This window comes from Lytechinus variegatus, chromosome 2, assembly GCF_018143015.1.
Source record: "Lytechinus variegatus isolate NC3 chromosome 2, Lvar_3.0, whole genome shotgun sequence".
NCBI classification, from domain to species: domain Eukaryota; kingdom Metazoa; phylum Echinodermata; class Echinoidea; order Temnopleuroida; family Toxopneustidae; genus Lytechinus; species Lytechinus variegatus.
The window spans coordinates 44,355,143-44,380,943 of NC_054741.1; the positions used below are offsets into that span (position 1 = coordinate 44,355,143).

The following is a 25,801-nucleotide window of genomic DNA, read 5'->3' on the forward strand; positions in this document are numbered from 1 at the left end:
TTTTGGGCAGGACATATATTTTACTATAAAAAGGATATATGAGCAATGTTGCACCCCCAGTCGAACATGAATTTGGAAAGAGCACCCTCAGTTAAAGGTCCAGTTGGCACTCCCATGTGAAATATAACTTTGCCCCCCCCCCCCTCTGAAACATGTCTTTGTCGCCTTATGGTCAAACATCAAATTAATCTATTAATCTATGTCCGCCTTTGTGATTGTTACACCAAGCTTTCTCGTTGACCAGCGGAATAACTGTCTCGTCTGTGTCCTCGTTGGGCTGCTCCTGAATCCCAAGAACCGGAGGCAATTGCGCCATGAATACTGCTCTTGATCATTGCTTCTTGATTTCAGTGTCTCAATGGCTCTTGCCTGAGACTCAAGGGCAGCCTCTAGAACATCAATCTTCTTGTCTTTCTCGGAATTGGCATGGACTAGGTCAAGAACTTTGCCTTCAAGCTCCTCCACAGCAGTAGACAACTCGGATAATCTCTGATCGACAACTTTCTGGACAAGGCTCAAGAAATTATCATTCGTGAGAATATCAGAAATAACTGCAGTAATGATGTTTTTGTCTGCAGCCATCTTGGTGCTGGATGACCTTGTCTTAACGTTATCAGCCATGGATGATTGAGGTGATGCCAGACAAAAAAATAAAGAAGACCAGGAACTAAATGCGATACAGATTGTCAACGATGGCTCCAACTTAGACAGACCAAAACATTTGATTTAAAGTTTGTTTAATGAATAACAAATGTACCACATACAAAAATGGCAATGGGTGGGACTGAAGTGAAATATTTGACCATGTAATAAACAAGCTCAAAAGTCACATTTTATACTCAAGATTCAGTTACACGCTGCTCCTAGCTGCTCCTTGAAGAGGTCCTCTCAAACGTTACATAGTTAAATAGTAGGTGGAATGATAAGACCTTGGGAAATAACGAAGGTCTATACACACCAACTTCAAAGTTCTTTCTTACACAAATTTTATTTTATGTATGAGTGATGAAGAGTTAAATAAACTAACGAGTATCTTGGAGAAAATTTTTCAACTTAAATTTAAAAGAATTTAGGCTTGGGGAATCTTTGATAGTATTATTAAGAGTGCCCCAAAGTCGAGAGCCTTCGAAAGTAAAGATAGATTTGGCAAGAATTGTGCGGGTAGAGGATAATGAAATTCGTCAGATTGACATGTAGGGTATTTATGGATAGTTTTGTTTTTGTTAAATGAAGAATCAAAGATTGACAGTAGCATATTATTTAATTGATTCATAAATTGACCCAAGTTATATTGATATAATGTTTTTACTTTTAAGATTTTATTGTCAATAAATAATTGGTCTGTATGGGATCTCCAGGACATTCACATAGTAAGATTAACACGCAATGCCTTTTTCTGTAAAAGTAATATTCTTTCTAGATATGATGTCTGAGTATTTTCCCAGACAATTATCCCGTAGTTTAGATCCATACACCTAGACATTTAGGCCCGAATTCACAAAGGTGGTTTTTGCAGAAACCATGGTTTCAACCGTGGGTTTTGCTGATTTTGCGATTCACAAAGGTGGTTTCAAATGAAACCATGGTTTCAACAGTGGGTTTTCGGCATGATTTTGAGTCAACTGTTTTAGGTGGTTTCAAACCGTGGGTTTTAGGAAAACCATGGTTTTTAGGCACATTGACCAATCACAGATCAGTATTTCGGTACATTGCTGAGCAAGTGCATAGACGACGATAAATCAGCTTTGCACGAAATTAAGAGGAGCGAAGCGCTTAATATTGGTATTTGCCGAGTTGTGAGAACATCGTAAGTAATTTACCATTTTATAGTGACAATGAATATTTTTTTCTACGTCTGCATGTATTTGTTTGTGGAGAAATATTATAATTAATGCAAAGTTATAAGCGGAACGGTGTTCTTGGGATGGAAAAAGCATTATCGCACGCAAGTTATTTTCCAGTCCCACGTGTGAAGTTTTGTGTCCTGTCAAAATATAACGAAGAGCTGTCCCACCGACTCGCTCAGGAGAAGGCATTGTCATTGTGATATTATCTTGCTGCATAGCGATAACATGACAAAGCCGCCAAAGTAGTCAGACTTTCAACCACAATTGTGCAAAATTCAAGAAAATTTTGTTCTTCATTAATTTGTACCTTATCTTAGTAGTCTAATTAAGGGGATAAGCCCGTCAGTCATAAGGACCATAAGTCATAATACTGACTGGTCATAAGGACCGCTAGTCATAACGTGTAAAATCCTATACCCAAAAGCTCGCTAGTCATAATAGGCAAAAGGGGTCGCTAGTCATAAGGTCATAAGGACCATGGGTCATAAGGTCCGATTTTCATAATGCAAGATAAGGGTCGCTATTCATAATGGACCATAAGGGTAATTGATCATAAGGATCGCTAGTCATAATCAACAACGAGGATCGGTATTCATAATACTAGATAAGGGTCGCTAGTCATAAAAAGGAAGAGGCTACATTAATCATAAGGGTCGCCAGTCATAATAGGTGATGAGGGTCGCCAGTCATAATAGTAGAAGGGGTTCGTCAGTCATAATAATACATGAGGGTCGCCAGTCATAATAATAAAAGGGGTTCGCCAGTCATAATTGTAGAAGGGGTTCGCAAGTCATAATGGTAGATGAGGGTCGCTATTCATAATAGTAGAAAGGGTTCGCCAGTCATAATAATGGATGAGGGTCGCCAGTCATAATAATGGATGAGGGTCGCCAGTCATAATAATGGATGAGGGTCGCCAGTCATAATAATAAAAGGTGTTCGCCAGTCATAAAAGTAGAAGGGGTTCGCCAGTCATAATGGTAGATGAGGGTCGCTATTCATAATAGTAGAAGGGGTTCGCCAGTCATAATGGTAGATGAGGGTCGCTATTCGTAATAGTAGAAGGGGTTCGCCAGTCATAATGGTAGATGAGGGTCGCTATTCATAATAGTAGAAGGGGTTCGCCAGTCATAATGGTAGATGAGGGTCGCTATTCATAATAGTAGAAAGGGTTCGCCAGTCATAATAATAGATCAGGGTCGCCAGTCATAATAGTAAAAGGGGTTCGCCAGTCATAATGGTAGATGAGAGTCGCTATTCATAATAGTGGAAGGGGTTCGCCAGTCATAATGGTAGATGAGGGTCGCTATTCATAATAGTAGAAAGGGTTCGCCAGTCATAATAAGGAATGAGGGTCGCCAGTCATAATAGGAGAAAGGGTTCGCCAGTCATAATAATGGATGAGGGTCGCCAGTCATAATACTAAAAAGGGTTCGCCAGTCATAAAAGTAGAAGTGGTTCGCCAGTCATAATGGTAGAAGGGGTTCGCAAGTCATAATGGTAGATGAGGGTCGCTATTCATAATAGTAGAAAGGGTTCGCCAGTCATAATAATGGACGAGGGTCGCCAGTCATAATAATGGATGAGGGTCGCCAGTCATAATACTAAAAGGGGTTCGCCAGTAATAATAGTAGAAGGGGTTCGCAAGTCATAATGGTAGATGAGGGTCGCTATTCATAATAGTAGAAGGGGTTCGCCAGTCATAATAATAGATCAGGGTCGCCAGTCATAATAGTAAAAGGGGTTCGCCAGTCATAATGGTAGATGAGAGTCGCTATTCATAATAGTGGAAGGGGTTCGCCAGTCATAATGGTAGATGAGGGTCGCTATTCATAATAGTAGAAAGGGTTCGCCAGTCATAATAAGGAATGAGGGTCGCCAGTCATAATAGGAGAAAGGGTTCGCCAGTCATAATAATGGATGAGGGTCGCCAGTCATAATACTAAAAAGGGTTCGCCAGTCATAAAAGTAGAAGGGGTTCGCCAGTCATAATGGTAGAAGGGGTTCGCAAGTCATAATGGTAGATGAGGGTCGCTATTCATAATAGTAGAAACGGTTCGCCAGTCATAATAATGGACGAGGGTCGCCAGTCATAATAATGGATGAGGGTCGCCAGTCATAATAGGAGAAAGGGTTCGCCAGTCATAATAATGGATGAGGGTCGCCAGTCATAATACTAAAAGGGGTTCGCCAGTAATAATAGTAGAAGGGGTTCGCAAGTCATAATGGTAGATGAGGGTCGCTATTCATAATAGTAGAAGGGGTTCGCCAGTCATAATGGTAGATGAGGGTCGCTATTCATAATAGTAGAAGGGGTTCGCCAGTCATAATGGTAGATGAGGGTCGCTATTCATAATAGTAGAAAGGGTTCGCCAGTCATAATAAGGAATGAGGGTCGCCAGTCATAATAGGAGAAAGGGTTCGCCAGTCATAATAATGGATGAGGGTCGCCAGTCATAATACTAAAAAGGGTTCGCCAGTCATAAAAGTAGAAGGGGTTCGCCAGTCATAATGGTAGAAGGGGTTCGCAAGTCATAATGGTAGATGGGGGTCGCTATTCATAATAGTAGAAAGGGTTCGCCAGTCATAATAATGGATGAGGGTCGCCAGTCATAATAATGGATGAGGGTTGCCAGTCATAATACTAAAAAGGGTTCGCCAGTCATAAAAGTAGAAGGGGTTCGCCAGTCATAATGGTAGAAGGGGTTCGCAAGTCATAATGGTAGATGGGGGTCGCTATTCATAATAGTAGAAAGGGTTCGCCAGTCATAATAATGGATGAGGGTCGCCAGTCATAATAATGGATGAGGGTCGCTAGTCATAATACTAAAAGGGGTTCGCTAGTCATAATAGTAGAATGGGTTCGCAAGTCATAATGGTAGATGAGGGTCGCTATTCATAATAGTAGAAAGAGTTCGCCAGTCATAATAATGGATGAGGGTTGCCAGTCATAATAGGAGAAAGGGTTCGCCAGTCATAATAATGGATGAGGGTCGCCAGTCATAATACTAAAAGGGGTTCGCCAGACATAAAAGTAGAAGGGGTTCGCCAGTCATAATGGTAGATGAGGGTCGCTATTCATAATAGTAGAAGGGGTTCGCCAGTCATAATGGTAGATGAGGGTCGCTATTCATAATAGTAGAAAGGGTTCGCCAGTCATAATGGTAGATGAGGGTTGCTATTCATAATAGTAGAAAGGGTTCGCCAGTCATAATAATAGATCAGGGTCGCCAGTCATAATAGTAAAAGGGGTTCGCCAGTCATAATGGTAGATGAGAGTCGCTATTCATAATAGTAGAAAGGGTTCGCAAGTCATAATAATGAATGAGGGTCGCCAGTCATAATAGGAGAATGGGTTCGCCAGTCATAAAAATGGATGAGGGTCGCCAGTCAAAATACTAAAAGGGGTTCGCCCGTCATAAAAGTAGAATGGGTTCGCCAGTCATAATGGTAGATGAGGGTCGCTATTCATAAAAGTAGAAGGGGTTCGCCAGTCATAATGGTAGATGAGGGTCGCTATTCATAATAGTAGAAAGGGTTCGCCAGTCATAATAATGGATGAGGGTCACCAGTCATAATACTAAAAGGGTTCGCCAGTCATAACAGTAGAAGGGGTTCGCCAGTCATAATGGTAGATGAGGGTCGCTATTCATAATAGTAGAAAGGGTTCGCCAATCATAATAATGGATTGGGGTCGCCAGTCATAATAGAAGAAAGGGTTCGCCAGTCATAATAGTAGATGGGGGTCGATTTTCATAATAGTAGAAGGGGTTCGCCAGTCAAAATGGTAGCTGAGGTAGATGGTAGATTTTGCGTATTGACCTTCAACCCACTACATTTAGCAAGTGAATCCAAAATATTTAGTACATTACAGAAACTGGCAGCTGCACCATTGAGAAATAAAACTGTGTCATCCGCATTTTAAAGAACTTTGTATTCTTTTAAGCCAACATAAATTCGTTTGGCAGAGTGTGAATTTCGAATTAACAACCCAAGACTTTTAGCGCTTAACAAAAACGAATCTTAATGTCATTTGCCCATTGACTATAACACTAGAAAATGCATTCTGATCAAGTATTTTTTATTCATGTCATGAAAGATTTGCCAAATTTAAAAATGGAAAGCATTTTAAACAAAAAATCATGAAAAATCAGAAATCAGGAATATGTTTCTTCACCATATACACAATTAAATAATACAAAATTTTCCTATTTTCACCAATAAATCGTCCAGACAAGAATATAAAAGCTATATTCTGTATATACCCGCAATTTGATTAAATAGCGGCAATCTGCGAGGTTTAAATGGCTTTGATATCAAGAAGTTCCGGGGGCTCCGCCCCAGACCCCAAACGCATAGCACTGCCGTATATGAGTATGGAAGGGTTGGGCCATGGTCCCCAAAAGTTTTACCATGTAAAAAAAGATATCTCAAATTTAGATTCTCATGAAAAGGTGATTTTTTTCTCGCTTCGCTCGCTCGGGACTTATATTAAGCAGCTTTTTTAGCACATGCGCCATACTGCGCCCCTTGATTTTGGTTTTGTTTACTCTGCACGCTACTGCCGCAAATAATCCTGTTAACAGTGGCGTACAGATCACAAAAAAGGGATGGAAAGAGAGAAGAGTGAAATATATTCTCTGGATATCATGTAAAAATCTATCACAAAATTGGATTTTTGTATTAAAAATGTCAAATTTCTTGCTCGCTTTCTCGCAACTTTTTTTTAAAAGATAAATTCTGCCTGATACACAATGTCTTGCCCTTTCGAAATCGTCGCCTAATAACACCATTGCGCCTGTTTATTCCATGATATGACCGGGAAATTTTTGTCTCTTGCCCCCCCCCCTCCCCTTGGCCACCGACCCCTGTTACGCCGCTGTTTACACCTAAAAACGGGACACTCCATTCATGTTTTGTAAATCATGAAAAGGATGAGTAATTGGATATCTTTCTACATTGAGCGCAAAGCGCGAGCACAATTTTTTTTATATTGTGGAATAAAACTGGATAATGATTTATACAGAGAACAAGCTGCGTATCTGAATAAACGCGTGCGTGTTTCAGATTTAGACCTAGAATCTGAGTGGGCATTCTAAATACCTTTTTTCATCGTTAAAATCGATAAAGTGTGAGCGTGAAGCGCGAGCTTAAAACATTTGATATTCCGATCTGAAAAGGGTCAATTTAAGCTCTGTATTTCAAGCACTTTGTAGGAAAAATTGTGAGGTGGATATGGATGAGATTTAAAAAAAAGAGTTTCATTATTTTAATTTCATTCAAAAGTTTCATTATTATTACTTTGAGTTTTGACATAGGACCAGGACATTCCAAGAGCATTGTGTCATCATATGAAAATTATGACTATAAGAAAAAAAGGGACAATTTGATTCTTAAATTAATATCTTATTTATGAACCTAATAAGCCTAATGTGAGAGCGTGAAATCTATTAATATTATGACCTGAAAACTATACATTTAAAGCACTTTTGTATTTATGATTTATGAAGAAGATGCATGAGTTGATAGATTTTCAACAATCAATGCGAGCTATAATCGCGAGCCGAAATTTTTAAAAATTCAGACCATAAAACAAAAAGTTTTGCTGAGCACTTTTTAAAAATCACTTTGTAAATCAAACAAAATAATAAAAGTACGATTTCTGAGCTGAAATATGTTTTCTATGTTGACTTCAAATTTTAATATTTCAATCTCCATATTGATATGTAAATCACCTTACATGCAATGCAAGCGAGAAGCGCAAGCGATTTTTTTATAGTGACATTAAGGATTTTAAAAATCATTTTCCTAGGCTTCCCCTCATCTTATTTTATTCACTCGTCTTCCTCTTCTTGTGTTTCCCCTTCTTTTTTCTCCTCTCTTTTCCCTTCTTTTTCTTTTTTTTCTCTCTTTCTTTCTTTCTTTCTTTCTTCCCCCCTTTTAATTTTTTGCTCCGCCAATGGGGGGGGGGTGGGCCCCTCGGACCCCCTAGATCCGCCTATGAACAGTGTATAAAAAACAACTGATAATCAATAATAAATCTGAGTTTCTCTTTTCTAACAGTTTCAAAAGCTTTACCATGAAGACAATATCAAGATACTGTAAAAACATTTAGCTAACACAATCTCTAAACTGATCATTGTGTGATCGGTACGATATCCTAAATCAATATTTATATATATATATATATATATATTTTATCCTGCCTTCAAATAAATGGAAATGCTGTATGCATTATTGGTAACTAGGTGTGCACTTGTTTTAAAAAAATAAATAAATAAAAAAAAATAAAAATATCACATTTTCTAACCAAAGAAATAATATCTGAAGATATCAAAAAATAATGTTTTCTACTTTGCTTCAATGGTGTGGGCTGTCTCCAAGTATAACATTTTGGATTTGGATTTAACTGACGCCATGGATCAACTAAATTAATCTACTGACTCAAAACTTTGAACCAGGTTCCAATCACCACATAGGATTTTATGAGGATCATCATAGTCCAATAAGATACTTTCAATACATCTAAAAAATTTAGGGTCATTTTGCCCATACAATGAAATCAATGAAATAAGGAACATACTTTCCATCAGTGTCGCATTTTACTCTCTTAATAACAAGTTGTATGTTTTTATCAAATAATATAGCATTGCATTAGATGATATATATGAGAAAAAAACCTTCCTCCCACTCCTTTAAGATGCTTTCTTCCAAATCCTTTACAAAATGAGTGTCCTGTAAACAATGAATATTTGTTTTTTTTCCCTTTCAAAAAATGAAATATATAATATGAAGGAATAATTTCATGCTCATATCATATTCAACATCAACTAAAAAAAAGTATAATATAGATAGAAAAGAAATTTTTCTTAAAAAAAAACCTCTATTAAAAAAAAGGCTTTTAGAAAATACTGTGGTACAGGTTTAGGTCAACACTATCTTAAATGCATATATTCAAAGAAGATTTCCTTGTTATTGGAATCATTCACAATCTACACCTTTTCGCCTAAAGATAATTTGATTTTTTTTAGGGGAGGGTGTCATTTCTAACAACTTCTGCTGGTTATGATGAAAAAAAATCGCCGTAGGTAAAAAAAAATGCCCTTTTTCAAAAGGAAAAAGCCTTTTGGCAAAATGAAATGCACTCTTTTTTCAAAACTAAATACTGTTCTTGAAGTCCAACAAAACATTTCAGGATGGTCACAAAAGTAATGTCAATAACATGAGATAATTTATCTTTCTAAAGGGTGTCATTTTTAATAGCTCCTGCTAGTTATGATTTTAAAAAAATCCCATTTTTCAAAATAAAAATGTGCTCTTATTCGAAATTAAATACCCTTTTTGAACTACAATATAATACATATTAGGCTTGAAAATCACATTTTTTTTGTGTTCTCACGCTTTGCGCCCACCTCAGCTATTATGTAGCAAAGTTCCCTTCTACTGACAGGCGAACCCCTTCCACTATCATGGTTAGCGACCCTCTTCTACTAATAAGACTAGCGACCCTCATCTACTATTATGACTAGCAAACCCCTACTACACTGTAAAAATTAATTGCTAATTCAGCACTTACAGTGCTTGTATAGTGACTGCACTACTAGTGCTAATTTTCTAGTTCAAATTTAAACTAGAAAACCAACACTCCCAGTGCAATCACTATACAATCACTGTAAGGGCTAAATTAGCACCTAATTTTTTACAATGTACTATTATGACTGGCGACCCTCATCTACTATTATGACTAGCGACCCTCATCTACCATTATGACTGGCGAACCCTTTCTCTTATTATGACTGGCGACCATTATTATGACTGGCGAACCCTTTCTACTATTATGAATAGCGACCCTTATCCACCATTATGACTGGCGAACCCCATCTACTATTATGACTAGCGACCCTCATCTACCATTATGACTGGCGAACCCCTTCTACTATTATGACTGGCGACCCTCATCCATTATTATGACTGACGAACCCTTTCTATTATTATGAATAGCGACCCTCATCCACTATTATGACTGGCGAACCCCTTCTACTATTATGACTAGCGACCCTCATCTGCCATTATGACTGGCGAACCCCTTCTAATATTATGACTAGAGACCCTCATCCATTATTATGACTGGCGAACCCTTTCTACTATTATGAATAGCGACCCTCATGTACCATTATGACTGGCGAACCCCTTCTACTATTATGACTGGCGACCCTCATCCACTATTATGAATGGCGACCCTTATGATCAACGAACCCTTTTCCTCCTTATGACTGGCGACCCTCTTCCTTTATTATGACTAGCGACCCTCTTGTTTGATTATGAATGGCGACCCTCATCCATTATTATGACTGGCGAACCCCATCTACTATTATGACTAGCGACCCTCATCTACCATTATGACTGGCGAACCCCTTTTAATATTATGACTGGCGACCCTCATCCATTATTATGACTGGCGAACCCTTTCTACTATTATGACTAGCGACCCTCATCCACTATTATGACTGGCGAACCCCATCTACTATTATGACTAGCGACCCTCATCTGCCATTATGTCAGGCGAAACCCTTCTAATATTATGACTGGCGACCCTCATCTATTATTATGACTGGCGAACCCCATCTACTATTATGACTAGCGACCCTCATCTGCCATTATGACTGGCGAACCCCTTCTAATATTATGACTGGCGACCCTCATCTATTATTATGACTGGCGAACCCCATCTACTATTATGACTAGCGACCCTCATCTGCCATTATGACTGGCGAACCCCTTCTAATATTATGACTGGCGACCCTCATCCATTATTATGACTGGCGAACCCCTTCTACTATTATGAGTAACGACCCTCATCTACCATTATGACTGGCGAACCCCTTCTACTATTATGACTGGCGACCCTCATCCATTATTATGACTGGCGAACCCTTTCTACTATTATGAATAGCGACCCTCATCTACCATTATGACTGGCGAACCCCTTCTACTATTATGACTGGCGACCCTCATCCACTATTATGAATGGCGACCCTTATGATCAACAAACCCTTTTCCTCCTTATGACTGGCGACCCTCTTCCTTTATTATGACTAGCGACCCTCTTGTTTGATTATGAATGGCGACCCTCATCCATTTTTATGACTGGCGAACCCTTTCTTCTATTATGAATAGCGACCCTCATCTACCATTATGACTGGCGTACCCCTTCAACTATTATGACTGGCGACCCTCAACTATTATTATGACTAGCGAACCCTTTCTACTATTATGAATAGCGACCCTTATCTACCATTATGACTGGCGAACCCCATCTACTATTATGACTAGCGACCCTCATTCATTATTATGACTGGCGAACCCCTTTTACTATTATGACTGGCGACCCTGATCTATTATTATGACTGGCGAACCCTTTCTACTATTATGAATAGCGACCCTCATCCACTATTATGACTGGCGAACCCCATCTACTATTATGACTAGCGACCCTCATCTGCCATTATGACTGGCGAACCCCTTGTGATATTATGACTGGCGACCCTCATCTATTATTATGACTGGCGAACCCCATCTACTGTTATGACTAGCGACCCTCATCTACCATTATGACTGGCGAACCCCTTCTAATATTATGACTGGCGACCCTCATCTATTATTATGACTGGCGAACCCCATCTACTATTATGACTAGCGACCCTCATCTGCCATTATGACTGGCGAACCCCTTCTAATATTATGACTGGCGACCCTCATCCATTATTATGACTGGCGAACCCTTTTTAGTATTATGACTGGCGAACCCTTTCTATTATTATGAATAGCGACCCTCATCCACTATTATGACTGGCGAACCCCTTCTACTATTATGACTAGCGACCCTCATCTGCCATTATGACTGGCGAACCCCTTCTAATATTATGACTAGAGACCCTCATCCATTATTATGACTGGCGAACCCTTTCTACTATTATGAATAGCGACTCTCATGTACCATTATGACTGGCGAACCCCTTCTACTATTATGACTGGCGACCCTCATCCACTATTATGAATGGCGACCCTTATGATCAACGAACCCTTTTCCTCCTTATGACTGGCGACCCTCTTCCTTTATTATGACTAGCGACCCTCTTGTTTGATTATGAATGGCGACCCTCATCCATTATTATGACTGGCGAACCCCATCTACTATTATGACTAGCGACCCTCATCTACCATTATGACTGGCGAACCCCTTTTAATATTATGACTGGCGACCCTCATCCATTATTATGACTGGCGAACCCTTTCTACTATTATGACTAGCGACCCTCATCCACTATTATGACTGGCGAACCCCATCTACTATTATGACTAGCGACCCTCATCTGCCATTATGTCAGGCGAAACCCTTCTAATATTATGACTGGCGACCCTCATCTATTATTATGACTGGCGAACCCCATCTACTATTATGACTAGCGACCCTCATCTGCCATTATGACTGGCGAACCCCTTCTAATATTATGACTGGCGACCCTCATCTATTATTATGACTGGCGAACCCCATCTACTATTATGACTAGCGACCCTCATCTGCCATTATGACTGGCGAACCCCTTCTAATATTATGACTGGCGACCCTCATCCATTATGACTGGCGAACCCCTTCTACTATTATGAGTAACGACCCTCATCTACCATTATGACTGGCGAACCCCTTCTACTATTATGACTGGCGACCCTCATCCATTATTATGACTGGCGAACCCTTTCTACTATTATGAATAGCGACCCTCATCTACCATTATGACTGGCGAACCCCTTCTACTATTATGACTGGCGACCCTCATCCACTATTATGAATGGCGACCCTTATGATCAACAAACCCTTTTCCTCCTTATGACTGGCGACCCTCTTCCTTTATTATGACTAGCGACCCTCTTGTTTGATTATGAATGGCGACCCTCATCCATTATTATGACTGGCGAACCCTTTCTTCTATTATGAATAGCGACCCTCATCTACCATTATGACTGGCGTACCCCTTCAACTATTATGACTGGCGACCCTCAACTATTATTATGACTAGCGAACCCTTTCTACTATTATGAATAGCGACCCTTATCTACCATTATGACTGGCGAACCCCATCTACTATTATGACTAGCGACCCTCATTCATTATTATGACTGGCGAACCCCTTTTACTATTATGACTGGCGACCCTGATCTATTATTATGACTGGCGAACCCTTTCTACTATTATGAATAGCGACCCTCATCCACTATTATGACTGGCGAACCCCATCTACTATTATGACTAGCGACCCTCATCTGCCATTATGACTGGCGAACCCCTTGTGATATTATGACTGGCGACCCTCATCTATTATTATGACTGGCGAACCCCATCTACTGTTATGACTAGCGACCCTCATCTACCATTATGACTGGCGAACCCCTTCTAATATTATGACTGGCGACCCTCATCTATTATTATGACTGGCGAACCCCATCTACTATTATGACTAGCGACCCTCATCTGCCATTATGACTGGCGAACCCCTTCTAATATTATGACTGGCGACCCTCATCCATTATTATGACTGGCGAACCCCATCTACTATTATGACTAACGACCCTCATCTACCATTATGACTGGCGAACCCCTTCTACTATTATGACTGGCGACCCTCATCCATTATTATGACTGGCGAACCCTTTCTACTATTATGAATAGCGACCCTCATCTACCATTATGACTGGCGAACCCCATCTACTATTATGACTAGCGACCCTCATCTGCCATTATGACTGGCGAACCCCTTCTAATATTATGACTGGCGACCCTCATCTATTATGACTGGCAAACCCCATCTACTGTTATGACTAGCGACCCTCATCTGCCATTATGACTGGCGAACCCCTTCTAATATTATGACTGGCGACCCTCATCTATTATTATGACTGGCGAACCCTATCTACTATTATAACTAGCGACCCTCATCTGCCATTATGACTGGCGAACCCCTTCTAATATTATGACTGGCGACCCTCATCCATTATTATGACTGGCGAACCCCATCTACTATTATGACTAACGACCCTCATCTACCATTATGACTGGCGAACCCCTTCTATTATTATGACTGGCGACCCTCATCCATTATTATGATTGGCGAACCCTTTCTACTATTATGAATAGCGACCCTCATCTACCATTATGACTGGCGAACCCCTTCTACTATTATGACTGGCGACCCTCATCCACTATTATGAATGGCGACCCTTATGATCAACGAACCCTTTTCCTCCTTATGACTGGCGACCCTCTTCCTTTATTATGACTAGCGACCCTCTTGTTTGATTATGAATGGCGAACCCCATCGTTGATTATGACTTGCGACCTCTATGAACAAAGCCCCTTATGAATAGCGACCCTTATGACTATTATGACTAGCGGTCCTTATAACTAGCGGGTATTATGACCAGTGGTCCTTATGACTGGCGGGTGGACCCCTAATTAAGTAACTGCACAAAATTGCAGAATTAATTTAATAACCATAACTAAACTAAGAGCATAAAAAAATATTTTGGGTCAATTTTTAGTGAATGGGAAAACAAAACACTAACCGTGTCTACCTTAGATCCTGTCTCCAAGTAGTCTAGTGATCACAAAAATTATTTTTCAACATTCACTTATTCAGATCCAACTTGAGAAATGTAGTAGATCTAGCCTCGCGCCCCTCGAGGACTCTGATATTTTTAATAATTTTTTTATCATGAAGCCGTAGCCCAAGTTAGACACGCTAGTCTAGGCCTTGGGTTAACCAAGGGAACTCCCGCCCGCTATGCGGGCGGGAGCCCAGGAACTTACCGTGTAATTGACCATACTCACAGGACAAGGGTAGATTATGGTAAAAATATCTAGCAAGATAAATTATGAAAACAGAAATTATGCACTTACCACGATTATATGGATGATGGTCTAACGAGTGGCAGTTTTTCTGACATCTGGGCACAGACTGGAACCTCAAAAAACGAAAAGTTTTCTCCTATCCACGTCTTGATCTGCCATTTTTGTTATGAATTGTAACAAAATGGCCGGTCGAAATGGGGGTAGAAGGAGAGAACTTCGTTTTTTGAGGTTCCAGTCTGTCAGGAAAACTGCCACTCGTTAGACCTTCATCCATATAATCGTAAGTGCATAATTTCTGTTTTCATAATTTATCTTGCTAGATATTTTGACCATAATCTACCCTTGTCCCGTGAGTATGGGTCAATACATGAGCTCCTGGGCGCCGGCCCAGGGTTAGCCTTGGGTAGGCCCTAGGGCTATGTCAGTGTGTGTCGAAGCTGGTAAACAATTGATGGAATCCCCTTCAATATCCACATCACTGCAAATTGGTTAAATACACTAAATTTAAGTTTTATACCTTTTTTACACCTTATATAATAAAAGGAATAAATATTCTTATAGGGCCTAAATAATCAGATCGATCTGGTGGCCATTTTTTTTGCAAAATCTTCCCATCCCTTGCTGCGCACTGCATAATACAATAGGCTTGACTCGCTTTGTTTACATGATGTAGCTACAATACGATGAGCTATGTTATGAAGCACCGTTCTGTAGAACAATTAATTGAATGGATTATTTTAACAAATCACCCCAAATGATAATAAGAATTTACATTTTGGTTGGAAATCTGGCAGGTTTGAAGAGATGTTGAATTGTTTCATGTCCATTAGATTTAAAGCTTAATTTAATGTAGATCTATCTGTACTTTGTTTATTTCCGCAGTAAATTTTTGAATGGATGAAAACATCTTACAAGTTAACATGCACAGGCTGTCCTGAGAGACTAAGAGAGGTATGTTCATTTTTGTTGTCGTTTCTATGTGGACTTTTGTCTATTTTCTAATTTTTTTCTTTGTCACCGTCTAAAACTTTATTATCATAAAATTTTTTGTCATGATAAAGAACCACTTATTTTGATCAATTTCAATCTTGGTTGATGTACACATCTGACAGTGACTGAATTGATCTAAATTCTGTGTCACATGGTCATAGAGTATAATGCCTAAATGTCAAATATTTGTAGATCCAGTTGATCAATTTAAATTTAACTTTATGAGAATGGCAATCTGATTAGGTTGTGGGCAAAAAAAAGTCATTTGACCAAATATATGCAGATTTAAAAGGTAGGCCTATTAATTTTGACAGTACGCAGTAAAGGTAGTTAAGATTACATATTTTTTTCAATGTTTAAATCTTTTCTTGTGCTTCTCACTCTAACTCAATAGGAATATGCCAACAAGAACTGCAATTAGGAGTGGTTGACAGGAGGAAACTTTTTAAAAGAGACCACACACTACCTCATCAACATGCTTGAAGATGATCTGAGCCTGAAGAGGGACAAAGGGCCTAGTGATAGACTACCTTTCTCTCTGCAAATATTGACAATTCTGCTTTTGTATGGTGTAAGTATTTTTTTAATAAGAAAGTTATATAACAATAACATCTCAAGACAAGCCTAGTGTATGCAAGTATTAGTGATATTCTTGTAAGAAGGAAGACTCAATGTAGAAAGTGATAATAAATTTTGGCAACTGCCTGTTTTTAATTTACAATGAACTGTGCATATGATAATACAATCAGAAATGTAAATTAGAACTATATGTTTTGTCATCCATTGTGGACAGATTCTTCCAAAATCCCTAATTTACATTAAAGAAAAAAATATGAGAGGTTGCATCATGATCTTGGTTATTTGAAAAAAAGTATTGCATCGGCTATGCTCAATGTATGTTTGTCACATAAATGTTTATGGGATACGGATAGGTTTAGCCTTTAGACCAGTAAAGTAATTTTTAAAGGATTCCATTTGGGAACCAGTCTTTTTTTTCAAATCTTACAATGTAAAGACAATAGAATAGTTACGTTTTGTTTTCTCTTTGTCATCTTAAAAAAATTAAAATTAAAACGCAGAGTAAGATGCAACTTCTGGCAATATATCTTCATTTACAGGATAATTTCAGGGAATACGTGGTGATGAGGCATCAGTGTTGCAATTATCTGTTTGTGAGTGATCAAAGATGTTTCGCAAGCCATAGCAAGAAAAAAAGAGGTTTTGTGAGAACTTCAACAACCAGAGATGAGATTGAGACTACCCAACAACAACTGTGTGAGTGATCGATGGGACCCATGTCTATACAAGAATTCCTGGAGGGAAACAAGCCTTGTACTTTCCTGAAGGGCAAGTCCACCCCAACAAAAAGTTTCTTTGATATAATACAGAAAAGTCCAATGAGCATAAGACTAAACATTTCATCAAAATTTGATGTAAAATGAGAGTGTTGACATTTTGAAGTTTCGCTTATTTTCACAAAACAGACATCCTGGTCAGTATGCAAATGAGTGACAAAGTGACGTTCTCCATCTCCACTCAGTGTTTCTTTTGTAATATACTAGTATCATGATTTTTTCCCCTCATAATGTGTATAAAGTACAGGTGAGATATGGTTTGATTTCTCCCTGAAACTTTTGTAAAAAGCCATTGTGGCAACCTATACTCAATTCGATGAAGAGTTTTCTCATAATTCTGTAAAAAATCAAGCATTATAATATATTTCTACAGAAGAAAGAGTGAGTGTGTGACATAGACTTGTTTGCATATCACCTGTTTTATCACTTGATTAATTAATTTCTTATTTTACATCCTATTTTGACGTTTTCCGTGTCATGCATATTTTACTTATCTCTATTCCATTCACATTAACTTTTTTTTGTACAGTGGACTTGCTCTAGAACAGGTACTTTTGTAATGTACAAGTAAGAATTTCATTATTTACTTGTGTCTTCTTTTTTAACACTTGTTTTTACAGGGGTGGGGGGGTTAAATCAACTTCCCTTGAGATCTCTGCCAATGATCACATTAACGCCTTGAAAATTGGTATGATAATAGTGGGGGATGTCTTGTGCAATGCTGTTTGGTTAATTTTTCCGAAATCGTCAGATCTTTAACATTAATTAATTATGCTAATTTCTGCATAAATCATACTTTTATACCATTGCTAACAATCAAAATGAAAAAAAAATCCTAGATTGAAATGAATTTCTTATCAGACTTATGTATTTTATTGTTTTATGAATTTCTTATGTATATCTTTGTGTTTTGCCAAAATTATGGCAGGACATTTTTTTGAAGCATAATTATGCTGAAATCAAGTAATTTCACATGTGGAAGTAAAAATAATCATGTCCATATGAAGAAGATGAGAAAATTCAACATTGGCTTTGTACACAAAATCACGTTTTGGAGCAATTTTGGGTCTGACATGCACTTATGTAAAATTGAGTAATTTTCCAACAGCATGCCCATGCATCGTAAATTTGATCTCAAAAGATGTGCATGACTTCAAAGTAAAAAGTCGGCGAGTAGAATGGTCGTAAAATTTCGCACAGCGGAATAGTTGTGGAATATGTTGAGGGAGGGGGTTAATTCACCCTACCCCCACCATAGTTCTATGCCCCCCCCCCCCGGGGGTTTTACATGTAGGGTTAAAAGAGCACATTATTACTAACAATTTCACATGAATACAAGTATTTGAAATTAACTTTTATCAGATTTAGTTTCTTTCAGACTACATGTATCTTCAATTATTTTTTCATTAAAAAAAACGCTATTTAATCAGGACTCATCAAATGCAAATTCCTCATTTACTTTTTCATGTGAAATATTCTCACATAATCTAAATTGTCTATTTCAAATGCTTAAGATTAAAACTTTTATAGCTCACCGAAAGTTTATTGCATGCCCCAAAATACGCGTATGTGTCCATGGGGGTCATCGATTCTAATTGATCTTTCTTTGTTTTTTGCATCAGTTGTGTTTACACTTTGTACAGATAACCATTGGGGATTAAATACCATATGCATGTCCAAGAGGATAATAAGGTCAAAAGATCATATAGCATACACGCTAGTTTGATTGTGATATCAGGCGAGACTGGTGGTTCACCTTGTTTTTTGTTGAAATGTATTCTTTTCAAGTGTCCCCAAGGCAACAGCCTAGCTAGGGCAACCAGCTAGCCTTATGAGTAGAGCTCAACTCTGGCAAACAGGAAAACACTAGCTTGGCCTGGCACATGCACATTTAGGGAGCATGAATGAAACAAATTAAAAGGGCAATTAATGCATTTTCTTGGAAAAAAAATATAATTTCAATTGACCCCAAAGGATAACCTGATGGCCTAGTTTGGGAAACCAGGTAGCCTCACAAGTAGAGCTTGAGTCAGGCAACCAGAAAAATACCAGCTAATAATTAACAATAATTATTCATTTGTGCCATTATTGTATTGTAATACGAGAATGATGTGGCAATATATCAAAACTTGAGACCTTATTATTTCACAAATGTTTGTAATTTTGCAATGTTTTTAAAATGCCAATTGATTATTAGATTTTCAGTGTGTTTATTTTTATGTAATTTCCTGGTGTGATTTTCCAAGGTGCAGGATGGTTTCATGCAAATTAAAGATATACAGAAATGATAAAAGAAGAGTAGTCTTTTGCCCTTTTTCTGATTTGGACGAAATAATCATGAAGATGATCAAGATGACTTTGGTGGTGATGAGGATGATGACAAGTGTGGTGGTGGTTATACATGTAATGGTGGTGACGATGTTGATGATAACGAGGTTGATGACAATAAAGATGATGGCAATGGTGATGTTAGTGTTGATGATGATGGTAATGTTGATAGTAATGATCATCCCCCTTTAATCTTCATCACACCCCCCTTTTTTTCCCTCTCATCTACATCTCTCCTCTAATCATCTCATCATCTCCATCCCTCATCTCACCATCTACATCACTCTATCCTTTCATCTCCATCCTCAGTTCCCCTCCATCCCTCATCTCCATCACCTTCATTCCTCCCATTATCTCCATCACCCTCATCAACTCTATTCCTCTCATTTCCATCCCTCTCAACATCTACATTTTTCTCATATCTCCATTCATCTATGGAAAATGCATATACACAAGATAGAATTCAACAGTAAAAATACTTGTTTTGAAATATAATATCCCTCTGTGAAGTGGGTTTTATTATTTGCCATATGAAGTTGAATAATTACATAGTAAACACTGTATACTTAACCAAATTTGCATTTTTGAAAGAGAAACTGAAAGTTTCATGCACATTTATAGTGGATATAAAAGTTTTCTGTAAAATTAAATGTTCAAAAATTCCAGGGGGGGCAACTGCTGCGTAGAGCCATGCTTTTGAACATTTTTGGGGCCGGGATTATATCGTCCCAAGCTGGCCCCCATGTATATTTTCCCTTAATACATTTTGGGGGCAGGGGCAAAAAACGCCCGACCCCCCTCCCTGCAGCGCCTGTGCATGTGTACTATACATGCAATTTTAGCCTGAATGATGAATCAAACATCTACAAGTCAAGAAATTGAAGCCTATTACCACTTCAAACCAAGCTACACACCATGGAAAATAAATACATTTATTTCAAAAAAGTATGGCAGTGAGTCCAAACTTCGCGCGTGTCCAAACTTCGCGGACGGTCATTATCTCCAAAACTAGCCAATATCCTTAAAATCTGACATCATCAATGTGAAAAGCGACCTAAAATTACCCTTCGCCGAAGTTTCTTTAGGATTAGTCCAGTATTCATGAAAATATTGGCAAAAGATCGGCAAATTTGTCACCGTTAGCGCCCGTTTTGAAGAAAGCAACAAGCATCACGATATCACCATTTTACAAGCAGAAATCATAAAAAATGTGAGTTAAATGTGGTACTAACCGATTCCATAGCATTTTGCCATCAATCTAATATAAATATTTCACTTTTTGAGCTTGAGTCTTTGTTTAAATATCCACAAAAGCTTTGGTGCGCGAAGTTAGGTCACACTTTTTCTGAACGGTTTTCCAGCACAGCCCGCATTAGCCGATCGGAATAGAATTTTGAGATCGCGATACCGGCGAAACCCCGTGACCTACTTTACATTTTCGTCTATGATTTTATAGTTTACGATCTTGCTGTCAATGTGGTTACTATTTCTTGAATTGGTTTTGTATAAATTATGAATAATTTGTGGACAAAATTAAGCCTGATGAATATTTTTGAAAAGTGCGCGAAGTTTGGACACCCCATCATAGAAGGGCAGATCCTACGATGTAAAGCTTCATCTAATTTTGTCTGAAGGAGAGCAACAATAGACATTCTTCTTTGATCGATGAATTAACAGGCTTAGTCCTACAACATTGTTGGAGTAAAAAAATCAGCCAAGCTCGGCTCCTTGACTGTACATGCACACTTCCGTTGGGGATATCTTCGGGTCTGAAGCGCCCCGGCAGCTACGGGGGCCGAGCTACTAATATTGCGATGAAAAGCACCGAATCTTTAATCCGTTTTTCGCTACTCACGATCAGAGAGAAAGTTGACAAACCTCAACAAATCAGGCATCTACACTAAGTTTTACTCTTTCTATGAAGAAATTGAGTTAAGGGAATGCAAGATAGTCTATCTTCTGCGACAAAAGTGAAGAAAATAAATTATGATCACAAAATTAAGTCAGATGTTGAGCGGGGTCCCGGGGTCGAGTCGATCGCCAATACAGTACAGCAGCTAATACATCTGTACCTGGGAATCGCGAGATACTAGTAGCTAGAAGCGCATAAAATTACACCTTTTTCATTTTTTTATACTTCAACGAAAAAAAGTTGTAGTGATTGAAGAATCAGACCGTATTGCCACTTATGCCAGTGCTAGCTGTAGAATGTAAGTTTTTAATGAAACTGAGCATGCTCAGTACGCGCTAAAAAGGGGAAATCCCTGGTTTTGAGGTAAAACCCATGGTTTAAACCATGGTTTCATTTGAGTCCACTGTTGAAACCATGGTTTCATTTGAGACCACTGTTGAAACCGTGGGTTTTAGAAACCATCGTTTGTGAATCGCAAATTTTAGAAACCATGGTTTTTCAAAAACCATGGTTTCTAAAACCCACGGTTTCTAAAAACCATGGTTTCAAACGAAACCACCTTTGTGAATTCGGGCCTTAGAATTATTGACTCTTTCAAGCACATGGTTCTTAACAACTAGGTTAATATCATCACAGGTTGGTAGTTTCCTGGGGATCCAGAAATCATGTATTGCGTTTTAGATAGATTTAGCCTCAGATGGTTATGTGTCAGTCATTTATTCACAAGTTCAAGCTCTCTGTTTAATACTAATTCAATATCATTGATATTTTCAGCACTATAATACAGTATAGTGTCATCAGTATACATCATAAAGTGACACTTATCTAGAATGCTGGGTAAATCATTCACCATAACTGAAAACAACAGAGGTCCGATAATCGAACCTTGCGGAACGCCTGTCTTGACATCAGTAATGTCAGACAAGGTTCCTTTGACAAATGTACGATGGGTTCTTCCAGATAAGTATGATTGAATTCAGGTAAGCTCTCTGCCTTTAACACCATAGAAGGGAAGTTTCTTTATAGCAACAATTCATGAGTGACAGAGTCAAAGGCCTTTTTAAATGTCAAGATACACGACACCTGTTAGATGGCCATGGTCTATTAGCTTCAGAAGATAATCAGAAAAATAGGTAAGTACAGTATTCGTTTAATGGTTTTTTCCTAAACCCAGATTGCTGTTTTACAAACAGATCATTATCACTAAAATGGGCATGGAGTTGACCATGAACCACTCTTTCAAGAACCTTCATTATGATGGGAATAATTGATATAGGACGATAATTATTTGGATCCTGTTTATCACCACTTTTGTATATAGGTGTGACTTTAGCAGTCTTCCATTCATTTTGTATTAGCCCGGTCTGAAGAGAGACATGGAAAATCTGAGTCAATTGTTCAGATATTATTGGGGCGGCTTCTTTGAGCAATTTAGGGTCCAAACCATCTATTCCTGTTGCCTTTTTAATGTCCAGTGCTTTCAGAATCTCTAGTCACGCTGAGAGTTGATGTCCGTGGATGAAAAATTATGGTTACAAACAACTCGATGCAAGTTACCGTCATCATAATGTTGTGGGGCACCCTCAGATATAACACCAGAATTTGCAAGTGAATGGTTTAGTACGTTTGCTATCTCGAGTGGTTCATGAATGTACTTATCATCTACTCTTAGACTTTCAGTGCGAGATTTCGTTTATGCTCAATTATATTTGTTACATTTGTTACATAGTAATCCTTCTTTAAGACATGTCTAATTATTGATGTGATTTCTACAAAAGCGATATTGTTGCCAATGGATACTCAATCCGCTAACTTCTGCCCTTGTTTTAAGCCTATCCCGTTCATATGACAATTGGATATACTCATCGTTTACCCATGGTGTTTTGGCCCTCTTACTCTCATAGTTCCTACTGGAGCATTTCTATCACAAGATTCTACAAACTCTTGTTTCCATGCATTCCACATTAAGTTAACATCTTTTGTTTGGAGTTGTCTCCCTATTTCAGTCTTGGAAAGATGTTCCAAGAAACATTGTGTGTCAAATCTCTTGAAATTACGAAAGATTACAGTTTTGGGTTTAATCTTTGGTCTATGTAATTTCCTTACAAAATACACAAGACTATGGTTACTCAGTCCTTCAGACAGAACACAACTTTCTACAATGTTATGAGAGATATTTGTTAAGAACAATATCAATCAAACTTACACTTGTTTCAGTAATTCTGGTTGCATTTTGAATAACTCGTTTCAACTTATGAGTTCTACAGAGTGACAGAATTAACTGTGACTTTTTTTACAGAGCATGTCACAATTGAAATCTTCTGAGATGTATAGTTCTCTATTTAAACTCATCGCCAGCTGTTAATGGAATCTTCTATCAATCTCTGATATCCTAAATCTGCACCAGGAGGCCTGTAAAAAAGTACCTATCAGTATTGTGGTAGAGTTTTGTAGTCTAATCTCAGTCCATATGGCTTCAAGCCCATGCAGTTCTAAGTCATGTTTACGTGTATAAGCCAGAGAATGAGATATATACACAGCAACTTTCCCACCTCTACGATTACGATCCATCCTTTCAAGTGAGTAGCCATCCAGTTGAAGTTCTCCGTCAGTAACTGTGTGATCTAACAACATTTCTGAAAATGTCAAGATATCAAAAGGTTTCGTTTCGAGTTTTTCCTTTAGGTGATCGTATTTGCTGAGAAGCAGGTGAGCGACCCAAAGCCCTCTGGTTGTCATGTTAATCGGGTAAGTACTGTCCTGTGATACACTGTCACTATCTGGAATGTCAACCTCAGCCTCGGATTGATGAAAACTTAATAAAAGGGGACTGAGTTAGATAGTGAGTTGTGAAGGTATTTCTAAACATAGGTCGTCGTCTACTTCGTCTGGTCTTCTTTCTCCGAGGTGTACCAAGATTAGATAGTGTCCTTAAGTGGCTGTTGTAGTAGATGGACCGTGTTTAGTGCCAAGAGGGATGCCCTACTGTATTCATAAGTTGCGCCCTCTGGTGTCGGATGCATGGGTTGAAGCTCATCCAATGCATTCCTATTTGCTTGTCATTAGTACTATTAGTTCAGAGCTACCAAGTCTCACGCATTGTGCGTGAGACTCACACATTCAGGGTCCGTCTCACGATCTCACGCATGGCACCCATTTTTCTCACGCATCGGGACCCGACAGAAAAAAAAGCGAAAAAGTAGCATTATTCGCCAGATTATACGACTGGCCGACCGCCTTCGCGTCTAGCCCGGCACGCGAGACGAATCGAGAGTGCAGTCAGCGCACAGCTAGTACGTGATACGATGAATCGCGTGCGTGCATCGCATGGTTTTGGACTTTTGAAGCCCATTTCTCATGGCGCGCGCGTGCCTTTTCGCAACGTACGAGTGTAAGTACTGGCCGTGCGCGCACAGAGACGTCGAGTCATAAAAATATCACGCATAACATTTTTTTGAATTTGGCATCACTGTTAGTTGGGCCTGAGTTTGAGCTGATCTCCAGCTAACAGTAAAAGCAATTGGAACATTGCATGGGAGTTGGGGTAAAAACTCAGTCTTTTCCCATGTGCAGTATTTGTGAGCTTTCCAAGATTCATGTTTGGAACCAGAGTTGTCATTATTGCGTGAATCCTTATACTCACAGTCCCAATATTGCATAGGATTAGCAGACATAGCAGAGAAAGTGTTTTGTAGGAAATCATTGTCAGTATTCAATACCCTCTTTGAGTAGGACAAAAGTTATTTAGTACTCAAGTTCATGGCTTGGTGGACATCAAAAGGCAGTGGCTTGTAGTGGTTGTGCATGCATGCATGTGCTGTATCATGGCCTCTCTCATGTACCAGAAAGTCCTTCCATGGCCCAAAAAACTATTTCTAGTTTCCTTCCTTATCTATTCAGCTCCCCCAGTTCGAAAATCGATTCGGCGCTCCCCTAGTTCGGACATGAATTTGGCGCCCCCTAGTGTAAACATGAATTTGGCGCCCCCACCTCGCTCGAACATCAATGCAGCGCCTTCCTAGTTCAGACATCAATTCGGCGCCCCCCCCAGTTTGAACATCAATTTGACGCCCCCCTCCTAGTTCGAACAATAATTCGCCCCCCCCCCCCTTTGTTCAAACATCAGTTTGGCGCCCATAGTTTGAACGATTTTGGCACAGGAGATCACTCCTGATAGTTACGCGGGCCGTAAGCTGGGTCCCAGTTTTGCTGCTGGATTGGGTTTGTTACCGGGTCCGAAGAGGCGGTTGCTGCTCATCCCGTGCGCTGAAGACGCAGCTGTGATTTGAATGCTCGGAGAAGCTGGTCACGGTCAAACATAGATGCGAAAGGAATTATGATAGGCTTGTGTCCGGGCTCGGCAGGCTGTCTGAGAGGTTGCTTCGCGTGCTGGGGTACAGGCAATCGATGCGCATTCACCAGTTGGATTTGGCGGGTTTCCTATAGTGTAATTCGCAGAAAG

The 25,801-nt window shown here is 39.1% G+C and overlaps 1 long non-coding RNA gene across 1 annotated transcript; it reads left to right on the plus strand.

Annotated features, from left to right (window-relative positions):
- The first annotated feature begins 16,136 nt into the window (after positions 1-16,136).
- Positions 16,137-17,907, plus strand: LOC121409468. The gene is made up of 2 exons (XR_005969161.1): positions 16,137-16,315; positions 16,863-17,907. It is a non-coding gene; the product is annotated as an uncharacterized LOC121409468 (long non-coding RNA).
- Positions 17,908-25,801: the final 7,894 nt, after the last annotated feature.